Here is a 19838-nt window from a genome sequence, read left to right on the forward strand (position 1 = left end):
TTCCAGGCTCCTGGCTTCAGCATGGGCCAGCCCTGACCAGTGCAGCCACTTGGAGAGTGACCCAGCAGACAGATGATCGATCAATCTTTCTCTCTTTCTCTCTCACTTTCTCCCTCTTTCCCTCCCTCTCCCTCTCTACATATAACTCTGCCTTTTGAATAAATATTTCTTTTTTAAAAATGTCACCTAGACTGGCACCATTGCTCACTAGGCTAATCCTCCGCCTGCGGTGCCAGAATCCCGGGTTCTAGTTCTAGTTCTAGTTGGGGCACCGGATTCTGTCCCGGTTGCTCCTCCTCCAGTCCAGCTCTCTGCTGTGGCCTGGGAAGGCAGTGGAAGATGGCCCAGGTGCTTGGGCCTTGCACCCACATGGGAGACCAGGAGGAAGCACCTGGCTCCTGGCTTCGGATCGGCACAGCGCGCCAGCCATAGTGGCCATTTAGGGGGTGAACCAACGGAAGGAAGACCTTTCTGTCTAACTCTGCCTGTCAAAAAAAAAAAATGTCACTCAGAGAGGTCATAACTGTACCTATGACCTTATTTGGAAAGCACGTCTTTGCAGATATGATCAAGTTAAGGTTGTTAGGATGAGATCATCTGAATTGAGAGTGATTTCTATCCAATGACTGCTATCTGTGTAGGAAGGGGGAGAAGGAGGAGACTTCTGACAGAGGGGAAGGCCATGTGAAGACAGAGACACAGCTTGGAATGGAAGTCTACGCATCGAGAGCAACCAGCACTCAACAGAAGTTAACAAAGGCTGGAACTGATTCTTCCTCTGAGATTCCTCAGGAAATCAGCCCTACTGATGCTTGGTTTTGGGTTACTGACCTCCAGAACTGCGAGAGATTAAATTTCTGGTATTTCAGCCACTGACTTGCAGTCATTTCTAATGGCAGCACTAGCAAAGTTACAGAAGACCCAGAAATGGTAATTTCCCAACACCTTGTTCCTCACCCTCCACTGTGCGTTACACATACTAGGTCACCTCCCGGGAAACAAAGAGATGTCAGCTACTGTGTGGGGGCAGTCACTGGCATTCCTTGGTACCCTGGCCAGAAATCTTAATCCTATGCTAGTACTATCAAAATCCCCAATGTCTCCTGACATCTCTAACGATTTCCCAAATAGTGGGATTTAGCTATTTTCTCTACCATTCTGGCAAATTTACAAGAGCAAACCTCAAAACAGGACTATAAAATGTTCAAGTTTAAAAAGCAATGTATATGAGGCTGATGCTGTAATACAGCAGGTTAAGCCACTGCTTGTGATGCTGGAAACCCATGTCAGAGTGCCAGATCAAGTGTCAGCTCCTCTGCTTCAAATCCAGCTTCCTACCAGTGCACCTGGGAAAGCAGAAAATGGTGGCCCAAGTGCTTGGGTCCCTGCCACCCACGTGGGAGTCCAGGATGGAGCTTCCAGCTCTTGGCTTTGGCCTGGTCCAGCCTTGACTGTCACGGCAATTTGGAGAATGAACCAGTAAATGTAGGTTCTTTCTCTCTCTGTGCCTCCCTTTCTCTCTGACGTTCCACCTTTCAAATAAACAAATCTTTTTTTTTTTTTTTTAAAAAGGACAGTTATCTGGTATATGTGGGTGGGTGGTAGCTGTCATGAGGGCTTATAAGGGATTTCCATATGTGCCTTTACATATTTTTGTAATGTGTGACTTTCTTCTACTCAGCATACACCTCTTCTTATAAAACAAAAATTTAAGAAGCATTAACTGGATGCCAACTAAATGCTTCTCCAACAATCTGTGAGTTCCAAACCTCACCAAAAAGATGTTTAACATTTTCTTATGATCATACTCAGGCAAATTAGCTGGTAACATACTACAATGCCAGTCTTATCCTTTTAGTACACTATATTATGTAAGACAAAGTCAAAAATAATTGTGGAAGGCAAAGTTGACCAGGAGCTATACCAAACTTAATTAAATAGAAGTAATCACCATTAGAATCTATCTCCTAGTATGCTGTTTTCCTTAATAGTTCTCCAGAATTACAAAATAAAAATCAATATGTAACAGGGGTGTGGATTAGCAATTTTGAAACACCTCTGTATATATACTATGGTTGAACAACTAAGTATATATGTTACAGATAAAGAGTTTCCTTTCTCACTGTTAAAGCAACAAATTACAAGTAAAGAAAGGAAGTGATATTAGATGGAACTTAGGATTTCTTAGTTCACACACACATAAAGAGAGAATCAGAACTAAATACAGATATAGTTATAAGCATGGATCAGTGTGTCCACACAAATATGTGAGCTCTGTCCACTGATAGGATGGACACCTCACAACAATCACACCACCTAGCATCCAGATCCTGGCTCCTTATAAAAGTGGCCAATTCTAGCATTGGGTCAGGGAAAGTGTAAAATCAGGCTGTTCCATCTTAAAGTGCCAGAAAATTCTAAAAAGGATTACCATGTCAGAAGCGTCTAGGGCTCAGCTTCAAAGAGCTTCCAGGGGCCAGTGCTGTGGGACAGTGGGTTAACGCCCTGGCCTGAAGCGCCGGCATCCCCTGTGGGTGCCGGTTCTAGTCCAGGCTGCTCCTCTTCCGATCCAGCTCTCTGCTATGGCCTGGGAAAGCAGTAGAAGATGGCCCAAGTCCTTGGGCCCCTGCACCCACGTGGGAGACGCGGAAGAAGCTCCTGGCTCCTGGCTTCAGATAGGCGCAGCGCCGGCCATTGCAGCCATTTGGGGAGTGAACCAGCAGATGGAAGAACACTCTCTCTATGTCTCTACCTCTCTCTGTAACTCTGTCTTTTAAATAAGTAAAATAAATCTTTTTTTTAAAAAAAGAGCTTCCAATGGTCCAACATAATAATTTAAGCAAAAGATGAATTATAGTCCATTAATAAAATATCAATAATTCCTTATATGTTAAATCAACAGGAGTCACTGTACACTTGCTCCCCATGTAGGATCTCTGTCCTTAATGTGCTGTACCATGCAAATTAACAGTATAACTAGTATTCAAACAGTACTTTATACTTTGTGTATCTGTGTGGTTGCAAACTGTTGAAATCTTAATATATACCAAGTTGATCTTCTATAAATAGATAATTGAAAATGAATTTTGATGAAGAATGGGATGGGAGAGGGAGTGGGAGATGGAATGGTTGTGGGAGAGAGGAAGCTTATGGGGGAGAAAAGCCGCTATAATCCAAAAGTTGCGGTTTCAAAATTTATATTTATTAAATTAAAATTTAAAAAAAAATAATTGCTTATAGATATAAGTAAAAAATTGAATAAATAAATAAATGTGGAGAAGAAGTAGCTCTTCCATTTAGAAAAATTCCAATCAATTAGTATGGAAAGAATGAGGGAAACAAAAAATCACTATTAGAAAACCATAACAATAGCTGTTGCAGGCAAGATCCACCAATCAATATAAAAACTAGCGGCCAAGAACTTAGGGAGAAACAGAAAATGTGTGAAGTCTCAAAGTAACGTCTCCCAAGATATTTATCAATTGCAAAGGGGAAACTTTCACCAAATGATCAGGATTAATCTCACCAAGAATAAGATGTACTAATATAGTATGCTAGGCCGACGCCGCAGCTCACTAGGCTAATCCTCCGCCTTGTGGCGCAGGCACACCGGGTTCTAGTCCCCGTCAGGGCGCCAGATTCTGTCCCGGTTGCCCCTCTTCCAGGCCAGCTCTCTGCTGTGGCCAGGGAGTGCAGTGGAGGATGGCCCAAGTGCTTGGGCCCTGCACCCCATGGGAGACCAGGAGAAGTACCTGGCTCTTGCCATCGGATCAGCGCGGTGCACCGGCCGCAGCGCACCAGCCGCGGCGGCCATTGGAAGGTGAACCAATGGCAAAAAAGGAAGACCTTTCTCCTCTCTGTCTCTCTCACTGTCCACTCTGCCTGTCAAAAAAAAAAAAAAAAAAAAAAAAAGAATTCACCCTACAAAGGGTGAGTGCAGAGCGAGTGATTCAGGAAAGAAATCACTCTCCTATGGCAGGGCGAAGCTGCACTTAAATACCACAAGATCTCATTAAGCTGACTCTGAAGACAGTGCCATGACATTCACCCCAAGAGCAATTATAATGAGGTAAGTTTATTTACAAGATCAAATGAAAGCTCCTAAAGATAAATATTAATCGTTACCTTGCATAAGTTAATTATACTTCCCATACTAATGGTTTTCATGCATATTAACATTTGATCACATTATATTCCTGATACAGATAACAAAAGGAATTCAAGTGCCTTGCCCAATGTCACACAGTTGACTAGTGAAAAAGCTGGTAAAACTTTCACAGCTATTATACATAGAATAATGTCTTAGTATATGCTCTAGTAGTATAATTTCTAAAATTTTAAATATAAATATAACTACAATAAAAATGTCTGAAGCTCAAAAAAAGCAAGCTTTCTATATTAACTAGAATTTATTTATTTCATAAACCATGGAAAGCCATTCTGAGGTTCCTAAAAATAAATCCAGCTAACTTTTATTGAGCATTTATTATACCAAGTTCTAAGAACTTACCCATATTAGGTTACTTGATCCTCTTAAGAACACTGTGAGGTAGACACCTATTATTATCTGTTTTACAGTTGGTGAAATTCAGTTCACAGATGTTCAGTAACTGCTGCAGGTCCTAAAGACAGTGCATAAACCCAGGCAGTCTAACTTTGGAACCTTTCATTCAATCAGTCTGCCGAAAGGTCTTAAATGGAAACTACTTCAAAAAAGATTAGCAAATGGACAAGAAGCACATAAAAAGATGTTTAGCATCATTAGTCTTTAGGAAAATGCAAGTCAAAACCACAATGAGTCACCATTTCACACCTACGAGGATGGCTATAATATTTAAAAAAAAAATTTTTTTTTTTTGACAGGCAGAGTTAGAGAGAGAGAGAGAGACAGAGAGAAAGGTCTTCCTTCCATTGGTTCACCGCACAAATGGCCACTACAGCTGGTGTGCTACACCAATCCAAAGCCAGGAGCCAGGTGCTTCTCCTGGTCTCCCATGCGGGTGCAGGGCCCAAGCACTTGGGCCATCCTCCACTGCCTTCCCGGGCCACAGCAGAGAGCTGGACTGGAAGAGGAGCAACCGGGACAGAACCGAGCCCCAACCGGGACTAGAACCTGGAGTGCCGACGCCGTAGGCGGAGGATTAGCCTAGTGAGTCGTGATGGCTATAATTTAAAAAGAAAAAAAAAAAGAATAATTATAAGAGTTGGCAAGGATGCAAACGAACAAAATACCTCATAATTGCTGTTGAGAATGTAAAATGGTACACCTACTATGGAAAACAATTTGACAATTCCTCAAAAAGTTAAACACAGTCAACATGTGATACAGCAATTCCACTCCCAGGAACACATTCAAGGGAAATGAATGTGGGATCCAGAACAGATATCTGCACACCAGCGTTCACAGCCCATTAGTCACAAGAGCCGTAGTAAACACACCATTCAGGCATTAAAGAATGCAGTTCTGACACATGCTACAATAAGGATGGACTTTGAAAACCTTATGTTGAATAAAATACGCCAATGAGCTTGCACAGGGATATGTCAGTTAGTTTTCCACATGTATTATGAATGAAACACTTCGAAGAATACACATATTTTTATTCTACTAGGGAAAAAAAAAACAGTAATTCGTAATTTTCTCATGGGAACGTGATACCTCTGATACATACAAAAAGGTAAAGTCAGGGCCAGCATTTTGGTGAAGCAGGTAAAGACACTGCCTGTGATTCTGTCATCCCATATGGACCCCAGGTTCGGGTCCTGGCTGCTCCATTTGCAATCCAACTCCATGCTAATGGCCTGGGAAGAGTAGCCAACGATGGCCCAAGTGTTGGAGCCCCGCCAACCACATGAGACATGGACGAAGCTTCTAGCTCCTGGTTTCAGCCTGGCTCAGTGCAACCACTGCAGCCATCCGGGGAGTGAACAAGCGCATGGAAGATCTCTCTCTCTCTCTCTCTCTCTCTCTGTAACTCTTTCAAACAATCTTTTAAAAATATTTTAAGTTTCAGAATACCTAAATTTTTACTATAAAACTTACTACCAATAATCTACTTGATTTATACTCACCAAAATAGTTTGTTTTCTAATTCTGAGTGCTGATACCAATTCAACAACTCTAATTATTCTAAACTGCTTACCGTGGCAATTAGCATTTTTCACTTTTTTAGTACCAAACTTGCCAAGCAATGACCTCACTACTCAGTCAGACCAACAAATGGACAAATATTGTATGACTGCACTTACATGGGGTATCTGAAACAGGTAAATTCATAGAAACTGAAAGTGAGACAGAGGTTGCCAGAAGATGAGGAAATGGGGAATAAGAAGTTACTGTGTCATGGGGCAGAGTTTACATGGGAATGGTAAAAAGTTTTGGGTACAGACAGTGATGCTAGCTACATAATACTACTGTTTAATGTCACAAACTGCACACTTACCAAATGGTTAATATGATAAATGCTATATTTATTTACCATAATTTAGGGGGGAAAAAAGATTATCCTGTCATATAACTTGTCTACATAAACAGATCAGAGCATCTCTAAGATTTATTTATTTATTTGGTTGATTTTTTATAAGGCAGAGAGACAGAGAGTGACACGGAAGGGAAGGGAGGGAAAGAGAGAAAGAGATCTTCCATCTGCTATTTCACTCCAATGGCCACCGCGGCCAGAGCTGGCCCAGGCTGAAACAAGGAGTCAGGAACTTCATCCTGGTATCCCACATAAGTAGCAGCGGTCCAATTACTTGGGCCGTCGTCCACTGCCTCCCCCAGAACATTAGCAGGGAGCTGGATCAGAAGCAGAGCAGCTGGGACACACACCAGCACGGTGACATGGGATTCTGGTCCACACCGCTGGCCCCCAGACCACAGCACTCCTATCAGGGCAACCCCTCTAACCTCCGTGAGACCAACAGGCTTCCTGCACCTTGTTTTCATGGCTTCTCCTTGAGGGGTCCTAGAACTTTGCTTCACTGCTCCCTCTTCGCCCCACTAGACTTCAAACCAGAAAAACAAAAGCAAGCAAGCACACTAACAAAAACTTAACTGAGAAAACAGAAATTACGGGCCGGCACCGTGGCTCACTTGGTTAATCCTCCACCTGTGGCGCTGGTATCCCTTATGGACACCGGGTTCTAGTCCCAGTTGCTCCTCTTCCAGGCCAGCTCTCTGCTGTGGCCTGGGAGTGCAGTGGAGGATGGCCCAAGTGCTTGGGCCACCACACCTGCATGGGAGACCAGGAGAAGCACCTGGCTCCTGGCTTCGGATCGGCACAGCGCCAGCCATAGCGGCCATTTGGGGAGTGAACCAACAGAAGGAAGACCTTTCTCTCTGTCTCTCTCACTGTCTATAACTCTACCGTCAACTAAAAAATAAAAAATAAAAAAAAAAAACCAGAAATTACTATGACTAATGTCTTCAAATCTGTCTTCCAAAAGAAAAGTAAGGAGGCACCAACAGAATCTGATCATGGGCAGAGAAAGAATTCGAGAGACACAGGCTTGACCTTGACTTTAAAAAGGACAAAATTTGAGGTTTTTAAGGCATTCGGATCTGGCTAAAAAGCCCACGGGAGCATTTCAGGCATGGAAAGCCAAGACAGTGTGGCAAAAAATGGTCTACATGAAGGAGCTATGCGAGATCCCAGTGGAAAGAAGGGGCCATCAAAGAAGGAGGTACTTTTCTCTGAAGGGAGAAGAGAACTTCCACTCTGCTTACAGCCCTGTCTATAAATACTGACAGAGTTTGTGGACTCGAAAAGCTTCCACAGCCTTAGCAGCCCATGACAAGGGCGTCGGGTGATTACTGACGTCATAAATAAGAGTGTCAATTGTTAAATCAACAACAGGAGTCACTGTGCACTTGCTCCCTTTGTAGGACCTCTGTCTTTGATGAGTTGTACTATGAGAATTAATGGTAAAACTGGTCTTCAAACAGTACTTTATACTTTGTGTATCTGTGTGGGTACAAACTGTTGAAATCTTTACTAAGTACAGAGCTGATCTTCTGTATATAAAGATAATTAAAAGTGAATCTTAATGAAGAATGGGATGGGAGAGGAGTAGGAGGTAGGACAGGAGTGGGGGTGCGAGGGCAGGTATGGGGGGAAGAACCACTATATTCCTACAGCTGTACCTACAAAATCTGTGTTTACTAAATAAAAGCTTTCAAAAAACACTGAAGTTGGCACTGTGATGCAGCAGGTTTAAGCCTGCAACATCAGCATCCCATTTGGGCACCAGTTTGAATTCCAGCTGCTCCACTTCCTATCAAGCTCCCTGCTAATGCACCCGGGAAAACAGGAGAAGACAGCTCACGTACTCTCGGGTCCCAGACATCCATGTGGGAGACAAGTATGGAGTTCCAAGCTCCAGGCTTCAGTCTGGCCCAGCCCGACTGTCACAGCCATTTGGGGAGTGAACCAGATGGAAGACCTCTCTTTGTCTCTCTTCCACTCTATCTGTAACTCTGCCTTTCAAATAAATAATTAAAATCTTTTTCATTAAAACTTGACCATCTATGGATCAGAAGAAAGCAAAGAAACACCTCACTGCAAACACTTCGTACACACAGTGGGAAAACAAAGGCAGGCAGTCTGTTCAGCAGGTGTACTTTCTTCTTATGTGGAGGCCCAGTACACCTGAGAACCAAAGCAGCTCTGCCTACCAGTCACCGACTTTGACGATCTGTAGAGGGAATAACACTATTTAAATCACAAGGTTGTCTTGCGTATTAAATTAAAATGTGCATGTAAAAGCACTTTGTAACTTTTTAAATGATACCAAATTTTAAACTAGACTATTTCTGACTATATTCTCTAACTACATAAGCAGTAATATAACTATGAATTATTAATTTGGGGCAAATGAACTTAAGGAATTAATGTGCTTTGATGCTCTTTGAAGAAAACTATCCATCAGAGGTAATAACATAATTCTTATTTGGGGGGGAATAAATCAAACATTTAGAAAGCTCTAACGTGGTTTTCAAAATTGGTCACTCCTCTTTGGAGACTTCATTAAGATTAAGGGAAAAAATTCCCTCTTGACATATATCATCTTTGCTCATCTTTGAACATACAATTAGCCTGCACAGTAATTTGTAAATCAGTTAGCTTCCCACATATATTATGAATGAACTACTTCAAAGAATAATATATTTTCTTTACCAACAGGAAAGAACAAATTAGCTTAAGAATTTTCTTTTGGGAATATGATATGTTTGATACGTACAAAAAGTTAAACTTTCAGAATACCTAAATTCTTACCCTAAAAATTACCAAAATCAACTTGATTTTATATTTACCATAGTAGGTGGCTTTATAATTGTTGATACTAATTCTACAGTTTCAATCATTCTAAACTATGTTCAGAATTACCATTTTTCACTTTCTCCTATCAAACCTGCCAAGTGATTCCACCCGCTGCTCAGTCACACCAACCACAGGGATGTGAGTGAGACAGACCCAGGATCAAAGCACACATGAGTTAAGCAGGATGACTGGGAGCCACAGTCCCTGGACGATCACATCCACCGTACACAGAGTACAGCCAACACCCAGCCCAGCGGCCACTGCTCAGGAAGCCTCGCCCTGAGCAGCCAGATATTTCCACTCTCACAGAAGCCAGGAGTCCGGGCTTTTATATAAAAGTGGTGGTCTCCAATTGTTAGCAACCAATTTAAAAGCCGGTAAATACAGTTCAGAACAAAACCTGTGTTTGCGACTCCTACATTCTGAACACTGCTTCCTTACCCACTCCCTCTCCCTAGGTCTCCAATGACTTCATCCCCATCACTTCCTTCTCCAGAACATAGCCCTGTTTAAACAGCAAGAGAGGTGAAGATGCGTGGCACAAACACGCTGCGGGAAACACTATCGCTAACTTTGACAATAGAAAGCCAGAGCTTCCCTTGCAGCCTTGGGGACTGCACCCCAGCTGGTGACTAACCCACAGCACACAGTCCTAAGCCTTCTTCAGCAGGGAGCAGACGCTCCGGAGCCAAGTGGGCTGGACTGAAGACCCACCTCTGCACTCGTCCATGACTTCCACATCCTCGTTATTCAAAAGTGAAGAGTACCATCAATTCTAGAAGGTTGTTAGAAGAAATTAGCAAAATACATTTATAAAATACCTAGGCCAGAGTTGCCACTGTGGCACAGACGGTGAAGACGCAACCCGCAACGCCAGCAGCCCACATGAGCACCCGCTTGAGTTCCGCTGCTCCACTTCTAACCCGGCTCTCTGCTGATGTGCCTGGCAGAGCAGCAGAATATGGCCTGAGTGCCTGTACCCCTGCCACCCACATGGGAGTCCAGTACGCCAGCTCCTGCTCCTGGCTTCAGCCTGGCCTCACCCCAGCTATTGTGGCCATTTGGGGAGTGAACCAAGTAGATGGAAGACCTTTAGCTCTCTCTCTCTCCCTCCCTCTGTTAACTTTTTTTTTTTTTTTTTTGACAGGCAGAGTTAGAGAGAGAGAGAAAGGTCTTCCTTCCGTTGGTTCACCCCCACAATGGCCGCCATGGCTGGCGCCGCGCCAATCCGAAGCCAGGAACCAGGCACTTCCTCCTGGTCTCCCATGTGGGTGCAGGGTCCAAGCACTTGGGCCATCCTCCACTGCACTCCTGGGCCACAGCAGAGAGCTGGACTGGAAGAGGGGCAACTGGGACAGAATCCGGCGCCCCGACCGGGACTAGAACCCGGGGTGCCAGCTCCGCAGGCAGAGGATTAGCCTAGTGAGCCTTGGCACTGGCCTTCTGTTAACTCTTTCAAGTAAATAAATAGAAAGAAAAATACTTAGGCCTGTAGTGCACCTAGTAGATAACTGGTACTTAATAAACAGATGTTAAACACACAGGGGTAGTTTATTATAATCCTCACAACTTTGTACTCTGGAAAAGGCCTTGGAGAGAAAAACCTGCTTCAGGTCTGTCTGAGCCAGTCTGTGTGCAAACTCCCTGGCTGCTGCTTTGAAAGTTTGATACATACTTTTTAGACATTATTTTATTATTCTTATTACTAATGATCTGCAAATAGTTTCTAACTCTTAACCTCAAGCTCATAGCAATATACACAGAAAATGTAAAAATGCCTCAAGGCTGGCTTGGTGGGTTCTCCAGCATTAGGCCCGGGCCCCACCATGGCTTACAAGGCCTCCCTGGACGCAGCCTCCACCAGCCTCAGCAGCCTCACCTCTGCTCCCTCCCTTCTGCCGGCCTCTGAGCTCTGCATTCCTTTTTTTTTTTTTTTTTTTTAAGGACTTGTTTATTTATTTGAGGGGCAGAGTTGCAGAGAGAGGGAGAGGCAGAGATAGAGACATAGGTCTTCCATCTGCTGGTCCATTCCCCAAATGGTCACAACAGCCAGAGCTGGGCCGATCTGAAGCCAAGAGCCAGGAGCCAGGAGCTTCTTCCAGGTCTCCAATGGGAGAGCAGGGGCCCAAGGACTTCCAAGGCCATCTTCTACTGCTTTCCCGGGACATAAGCAGAAAGGTAGACTGGAAGACAGCTGGCGGGACAGGCACAGGCGTCCATATGGGATTCCAGCGCCACAGGCGGAGCCTTAGCCCACCGCCCCACAGCGCCGCCCTGCGCTCCGCAAGGTACACGCCACGCATGCTGCCCTCCACCAAGAACACACGTCTTCCTCCCCAGCCTCTCGCTGTCTCTTCCCTAACCATCAGAGCCCAGTCCCATTGTGTTCCTCAGTGTCAGTTCACAGGTTGCTTCCAAGCTTCACTGACCTTTCTCCACCCTGGCCCAAAATAATCGGGGTCATTGGGGTTAGGTGACCTTCTTATGTGTTCCTTGAACATCCTGTTGAAGACCCCTCTGTGAGAGAAGCCAACAGGGTGAAATCTAACACCAGACAGCAACTCATTTCCTGACACAATTTAAATGTCTAATAAGTTGGTGAACATAAATCCTCTTATCTTCCGACTCCTGCTTCCATCATGTCCTAATTTCAAAGACTGCCAAAGTATATCAAATACATACAGAAACTCACTAAACTTCCCACGCTGACGCCATATGACTTAAAGAAGACGTTACTGATCAGCAAAGTGGTTTTACACAGAGGAAAGTTTACCTTACAAATATTTTTACCTTGAGTAGTTCAGAAGACCTTTCTTTCTTGTTTTCTACAGAACTTCAAAAATGAATACGTTCTGCATGACACAGGCGCGTGTGCTCACGACAGCGAAGGGAAAGGCATGGCCTCTGTCATCAGGCTGCTCACCTGAGGACTCTTCCCAAACCGACCCTCTCTTCTGCTGCCTGAGCCACAAGAGATGAGGCCTACCCCATTCACCTCTGCACTTCACACTCCGCCACCCAAGACAACGCGGGGCGCAGGTTTTCCAAAAATACTTGTTGAACAACTGAATCTTACCAAGAGATTCAACAAATATGTTCTTCATCTACCACGCCCTGTGACCCTTAAGTCTTACTTCACCTCAAATAGTGTTAATAACATTTTCTTTGGGAAAAATCAACCAGATGTTGTCTTGATCTGAAAAAAACACCAACTGGATTTGCTGGGGAGGACCGGACAGAACAGAGAAATGGAGAGGTAACTGGACGTAACAGGTCTGTCTTATCAACAAGACATACACAAAACAATGAACAGGTTTAAAGAATCTATATCTCGGCCGGTGCCGCGGCTCACTAGGCTAATCCTCCGCCTTGCGGCGCCGGCACACCAGGTTCTAGTCCCGGTCGGGGCGCCGGATTCTGTCCCGGTTGCCCCTCTTCCAGGCCAGCTCTCTGCTGTGGCCCGGGAGTGCAGTGGAGAATGGCCCAAGTCCTTGGGCCCTGCTCCTGCATGGGAGACCAGGAGAAGCACCTGGCTCCTGCCTTCGGATCAGCGCGGTGTGCCGGCCGCAGCGCGCCGGCAGTGGTGGCCATTGGAGGGTGAACGAACGGCAAAGGAAGACCTTTCTCTCTGTCTCTCTCTCTCACTGTCCACTCTGCCTGTCAAAAAAAAAAAAAAAAAAAAAGAATCTATATCTCGCAATAACAAATTACGAGTCTGGGATCTTTTAAAAATAAAATATTCCATTCTTATTTAAGGTATTTTGTATTTCTAACAAGCATGATTCTGCTGAGAACTGAATGAACAAAGTTAATTTCTGGAACTCCCTAGGCTGTGACAATTATAGCAATGTGTTTAGAAGAATGAATATTGTTCAAGTAAATGGCCAAACGGTTGTGATTTATTGATTACTGAAATCTAAGGACACTTTTTTTTTCTTTTGACAGGCAGAGTTAGACAGTGAGAGTGAGAGTGAGAGAGAGAGAGAGAGAGAGAGAGAGAAAGATCTTCCTTCCGTTGGTTCATCCCTCAAATGGCCACTACGGCTGGCACGCTGCACCGATCTGAAGCCAGGAGCCAGGTGCTTATCCCGGTCTCTCATGTAGGTGCAGGGCCCAAGCACTTGGGCCATCCTCCACTGCCTTCCTGGACCACAGCAAAGCACTGGACTGGAAGAGCAACAACCGGGACAGAATCCGGCGCTCCAACCAGGACTAGAACCCAGGGTACTGGCCCTGCAGGCGGAGGATTAGCCTAGTAAGCCACAGCGCCGACTAAGGACACATTTTTTTTTTATTTTAATTTTTATTTTTTTATTTTTTGACAGGCAGAGTGGACAGTGAGAGAGAGAGACAGAGAGAAAGGTCTTCCTTTGCCGTTGGTTCACCCTTCAATGGCCGCCGCGGCCGGCGCACAGTGGCCAGCGCACTGCACTGATCCGATGGCAGAAGCCAGGAGCCAGGTGCTTTTCCTGGTCTCCCATGGGGTGCAGGGCCCAAGCACTTGGGCCATCCTCCACTGCACTCCTGGGCCACAGCAGAGAGCTGGCCTGGAAGAGGGGCAACCGGGACAGAATCCGGCGCCCCGACCGGGACTAGAACCCGGTGTGCCGGCGCCACTAGGCGGAGGATTAGCCTAGTGAGCCGCGGCGCCGGCAGGACACATTTTTAAAAATTATTACAGCATAAATGTGAAGAAGTTTACTCAGGGAAGCAGCAAAATGCAAACAGTCTAATAAAATAAAATATAAAGAACCATCAATTAGTATATACATTATTGAAATAAACACCTAAACATGCCACATAATTATGGAACCAGTTAAAATAAATAAAATTCATAGTATGCCAAAGGGAGAAAAGAGCTTTTAAAAAGTAGCAAAATCAGTGGACTAGCAGATAAAGCCACCGCCTGCAGTGCCAGCATTCCATATGGGTGCCAGTTCAAGTCCCGGCTGCTCCACTTCCCATCCAGCTCTCTGCTATGGCCTGGGAAAGTAGTGGAAGATGGCTCAAGTTGTTGGGCTTCCACACCTGCATGGGAGACCCAGAAGAAGCTCCTGGTTCCTAGCTTTGAATCTGCCAAGCTCTGGCCCTTGTGGCCGTTTGGGGAGCGAGCCAGCCAATGGAAGACCTATCTCTCTCTCTGTGCCTCTGCCTCTGCCTCTCTGTAACTCTGCCTTTCAAATAAATAAATAAATGCTAAAAAAAAAAAAAGTAGTACAATAACTAGAAATACAAAGTGGAGAAATTTAGAAATGAATTATCAACCTTAAGTACTGATTAAATATAACTGAAAATAAGCTAAACCCCAGAAAAATGATTTCTATTTTTAAAAGGTAGATCAAATTATAAATACATATTACATAGAATAATATTTAAATTATTAAGGGCTGGAGCTGTGGCGTAGCAGGTAAAGCCACCGTCTACAGTGCCAGAATCCCATATGGGCACCGGTTCGAGACGCAGCTGCTCCACTTCCAATCCAGCTCTCTGCTATTGCCTGGGAAAGCAGTAGAAGGTGGCCCAAGTCCTTGAGCCCCAGCACCCGCATGGGAAGACCAGTAGGAAGCTCCTGGCTGCTGGCTTCAGTTCAGCGTAGCTCCAGCCGCTGCAGCCAATTGGGGAGTGAACCAGCGATGGAAGACCTCTCTCTCTCTCTCTCTCTCGACCTCTCTCTGCCTCTCCTTCTCTCTCTGTGTAACTATGACTTTCAAATAAATAAATCGTTTAAAAAAATTTCATTACAACACTTACAGTCGGCTATTTAAAGACTGAAACTTCATGAGAAAGCTAGCTCAAACATTTAGCATTGGATTGACATTGAAAAACCTCTTCTTTCAGCATTCTACTGAGATCCTGCCAAATTTTTTTTAAATATGTATTTATTTTATTTGAAAGTCAGCATTAAAGAGAAGTGGGGGTGGGGGTTTTCCATCTGCTGGTTCACTCTCCAGAGAGCCACAATGGCCAGAGCTGTGCCCATCCGAAGCCAGGAGTCAGGAGCTTCTTCCAGGTCTCCCACGCAGGTGCAGGGGCCCAAGGACTTGAGCCATCTTCTACTGCTTTCCCAGGTCACGGCAGAGAGCTGGATCGGAAATGGAGCAGCCAGGACTAGAACCAGTGCCCATGTGGGATGCCGGCACTGCAGGTAGCAGCTTTTCCTACTAGGCCACAGTGCCGACCCTGCCAAATATTTTTAAATGTTACTTTCCTAACCCCTTCAGGAAATGTGTTTAAATGAAATGTATTCACACATTTGTTCAGATACACAGTACCTTCTAGTCACAAATTATCCACCCCCTCAAAGGTTTACTGAGTGTCAACTCTGGCATACAGACACTCCTTAACTTACAACACGGTTATGTTCCAGTAAACACACCACACCATGAACACACTCTAAGTTAAAAGTGCATTTCACACATCCAAACTTCAGAACATCAGTTACCCACACAGCATGCCCTGCTGTACCAGCTGTTCATCCTGGAGATGGCGCCACTGACCTGCAGCTGGGGCTGGCTGCTGCCAACCAACACCCACCCCATATGTGCACACAGGGAAACAACAAACAGCTGAACGCCAGGCACAGCTTATCCTAAAACCAAAAAAAATCATAGACAGAACCATCACAAGCCAGGGACATGAGAACCCTGCACCCAGGAAATACACAAACTTCCTTCCATTCAAGATCTCCTCGGAGGTGCAAAGCCAGTCCTGGGAAAAGGTCAAAGTGTCCCAGTACCCAAGTGGTGAAGACGTTCTCCCATCTGTCCTGCTCCCCTCCTGGACAGCTTTGCCCCTCATCTTTCAAATCTCAGTGCAAGCGCCATCTTCCCCAAGATCGTCCCTTACCTGTCTAGCTATGTTATGTCCCAGCACCCCACGCCTTTCCATGAGTGCTTTTTTTCCTTGGTCTGTGATCACAGTCAGATGCCAGACCATATACAGGATGGTGGTCTCCTAAGACCACCACAGGGCTGAAAACTTCCTGTCGCCTGGGAATGTCAACACAGTATTCACACCTGTGTGGCGAGGTGGTTTAAACAAACCTACTGCATTGGCAATCCAATAAAAGTCCACTGAACACAAGTAGAAACAGCACAAATACCCGATAATAAGGGCAGTGTTGTAGCATAGCAGACACTGCCACCACCCACACACTGGCACCCCATATGAGCACCTGTTGGAGTCCCAGCTGTTCCATTTCCAATCCATCTCCCTGCTGATTCAGCTGGGAAAGCAGCAGAACAGGCCCAAGTGCTTGGGCCGCTGCACCTATGTGGAAGACCTGGATGAAGCTCTTGGCTCCTGGCTTTGACCAAGCCCAGCCCCAACCTTTGCAGCCATCTGGGGAATGAACCAGTGAATGGAAGATTTCTCTCTTTCTCCCTCCCTCTCTCTCTCTCTCTCTCTCTAACTCTGCCTTTCAAATAAATAAACCTTTAACAAAATACTTGATAATAAATGACTGTTACTGATATAGTTACTATATTCTTATCATCAGGGTATATGTCTTCTAAGTATGTAAAAAAGAATTTACTGTAACACATGTGTTGTGCCATGCAAGCAGCAGCCTCATATGTTTCAAGTTTACCACTTCTGGGTTGCTTCAAAGGGCCACATCAAACGACTGGCCTATGGTAATAAGTGCACTCAAGGCTGTTCACACAACGGCAGAGTGCTAATACCAATAAGCAATGCATGACCGTGCACAACTGCTTGTTTGCTGTTTTATTATCTGCATCAGAAAGAGAATGGACACGCACAGGGATGTGGACTCCACTGCGTCAGCAATTAGCTAAACAGGCCCTAAACGCTCGCTCAGCGAATGCACAGCTGTGGTGCTCCGAAAGATCGGGGTTAGAAAACCAGGACTGTAGGTGAAGGCTGAAAAGTCGCCAAGATGTCCAGAGATAGGATGCAGGCTTAGAGGAGAACCTACAGTCATGCTCCAGAGCCCAACATCGGAGTCTGCACAGAACAGGCAACAGATAGAGGGCAGAGAAGTCAGACAAACCAAAGCAAGGCCAACGAGAGTGTTTCTAAAGTCAGCATAGCATTCAGCTGTGGAATACTGCCAACAGATGGAGGAAAAAGTCAACAGAAGGGGCCCATGCCTGCGGCGGCGGAGTCCTATATGGGTGCTGGTTCAAGTCCTGGCTGCTCCACTTCAGACACAGCTCCCTGCTAATGCACCTAGGAAAGCAGCACTTGGGCCCCTACACCCACGGGGAAGACAAGGAAGAAGCTCCTGGCTTCAGACCCGTTCAGTTCTGGATGGTAAGGCCATTGGGGAGTGAATCTACCCCTCTCTCCCTCTCTGTGTCTCTCTATAACTCTACCTTTCAAATAAATATTTAAAAAAAAAAAATCAGAGCCAGCGCCGCGGCTCACTAGGCTAATCCTCCGCCTGCAGCGCTGGCACTCCGGGTTCTAGTCCCAGTTGGGGCGCCAGTTCTGTCCCGGTTGCTCCTCTTCCAGTCTAGCACTTTGCTGTGGCCCTGGAAGGCAACGGAGGATGGCCCAAGTGCTTGGGCCCTGCGCCCGCATGGGAGACCAGGAGGAAGTGCCTGGCTCCAGGCTTCGGATTGACGCAGCGCGACGGCCATGGCAGCCATTTGGGGGTGAACCAAGTGAACCAACGGAAGGAAGCTCTTTCTCTCTAACTCTGCCTGTCCAAAAAAAAAAAAAAAAAAAAAAATCAGGCATTCCCTTATGGATGCCGGGTTCTAGTCCCGGTTGCTCCTCTTCCAGTCCAGCTCTCTGCTGTGGCCGGGGAGGGCAGTGGAGGATGGCCCAGATCCTTGGGCCCTGCACCTGCGTGGGAGACCAGGAGGAAGCACCTGGCTCCTTGCTCTCTGTCTCTCTCTGTCTATAACTCTACCTGTCAAATAAATTTTAAAAAAAAAAATCAACAGGAAAAGGCACACTGGATTTCATTTCATGGAGGTTACCAGGGCAGTGCAGGATCTCACAGCAAACTGCAGAGTGATTCTAAGGCGGGGACGTAGGAGCTCCGGGAACCTGGGGAGACGCTCCCCCGCCCCGCGCGCGCACCCCGCGTGGACAGAGCTGCCCCTGAGCAGCACACGGTCAGACAACACGGGAACCTGGGGAGAAGCCCCCCACAGGCGGTGCTACTGTTACCGGAGAAGCAAAGGGTCCTTGTCTTTGCGTAACACAGAATTCAGGCGTGAGACAGAGAGTAGCGGAAAGCAAAATAGCAAGGTTTGTTAGGGTAGGGGCAGAGAGAGAGTGCATAGAGTACATTTAGGCTGGGGTTTTTAAAGGGATGGGTCTTGCCTTCCCGCCTTTTCTCTCTCCCTCTCCTCCTCCCGAACAAAGGACTTGTTGAATGTAAATACGAAAAATTCCTTTCTGAGTTTTCCCTCTTAAGTTATCAGACTTAAGAGGGCATCACCCCGCCTTAGAGGAAAGATGGTTATCGGGCAGAAGGGGCAGACACTGGGCTGCACCCTGAAGGTTATCAGGTAGAAGGGGCAGGACTCCCTGCAAGGTCATCAGGATCCGGCGGGACTTTGAAGTACAGACACTGGGCTGCACCTGGAAGGTTATGGGGATGGCTTTGAGATGCGGATGCTGTAGATGTCAACTCCTTAGGCCTTTGTCACACACACAGAAGCTCATTTCTGACTTCCTACCTGACTACCCCAGGGCAGCACGCGGTCACACCACGCGGGAACCTGGGGAGAAGTGCACATCCCGCGGGTGGACGGAGCTGCCCCAGGGCAGCACGCGGTCACACCGCGCGGGAACCTGGGGAGAAGTGCACACCCCCGCGGGTGGACGGAGCTGCCCCAGGGCAGCACGCGGTCACACCGCGCGGGAACCTGGGGAGAAGTGCACACCCCGCGGGTGGACGGAGCTGCCCCAGGGCAGCACGCGGTCACACCACGGGGGAACCTGGGGAGAAGCCCCGCATACCCCGGCACACCCCGCGTGGACGGAGCTGCCCCAGGGCAGCACGCGGTCACACCGCGCGGGAACCTGGGGAGAAGTGCACACCCCCGCGGGTGGACGGAGCTGCCCCAGGGCAGCACGCGGTCACACCGCGCGGGAACCTGGGGAGAAGTGCACACCCCGCGGGTGGACGGAGCTGCCCCAGGGCAGCACGCGGTCACACCACGCGGGAACCTGGGGAGAAGCCCCGCACACCCCGCGTGGACGGAGCTACCGCAGAGCAGCACGCGGTCACACCACGCGGGAACCTGGGGAGAAGTGCACACCCCGCGGGTGGACGGAGCTGCCCCAGAGCAGCACGCGGTCACACCACGCGGGAACCTGGGGAGAAGCCCCGCATACCCCGGCACACCCCGCGTGGACGGAGCTGCCGCAGGGCAGCACGCGGTCACACCACGCGGGAACCTGGGGAGAAGTGCACACCCCGCGGGTGGACGGAGCTGCCCCAGGGCAGCACGCGGTCACACCGCGCGGCGAGCCCAGGACGCGGCGGGCTCCCGCGGGCATTCACTGCCGGTCCTGACTGCTCATCCGCCCGGCAGG

The 19838-nt window shown here is 47.0% G+C and overlaps 1 protein-coding gene across 3 annotated transcripts in view; it reads right to left on the reverse strand.

Moving 5' to 3' along the window:
* The window catches only part of DTWD2 (DTW motif tRNA-uridine aminocarboxypropyltransferase 2), a 156776-nt gene that overhangs the window by 136095 nt on the left and 843 nt on the right, over window positions 1-19838 (reverse strand). The window lies entirely within an intron of this gene.

Source organism: Oryctolagus cuniculus, chromosome 6 (genome assembly GCF_051225735.1).
Source record: "Oryctolagus cuniculus isolate XC-2025 breed Fujian yellow rabbit chromosome 6, ASM5122573v1, whole genome shotgun sequence".
Taxonomy (NCBI): Eukaryota; Metazoa; Chordata; class Mammalia; order Lagomorpha; family Leporidae; genus Oryctolagus; species Oryctolagus cuniculus.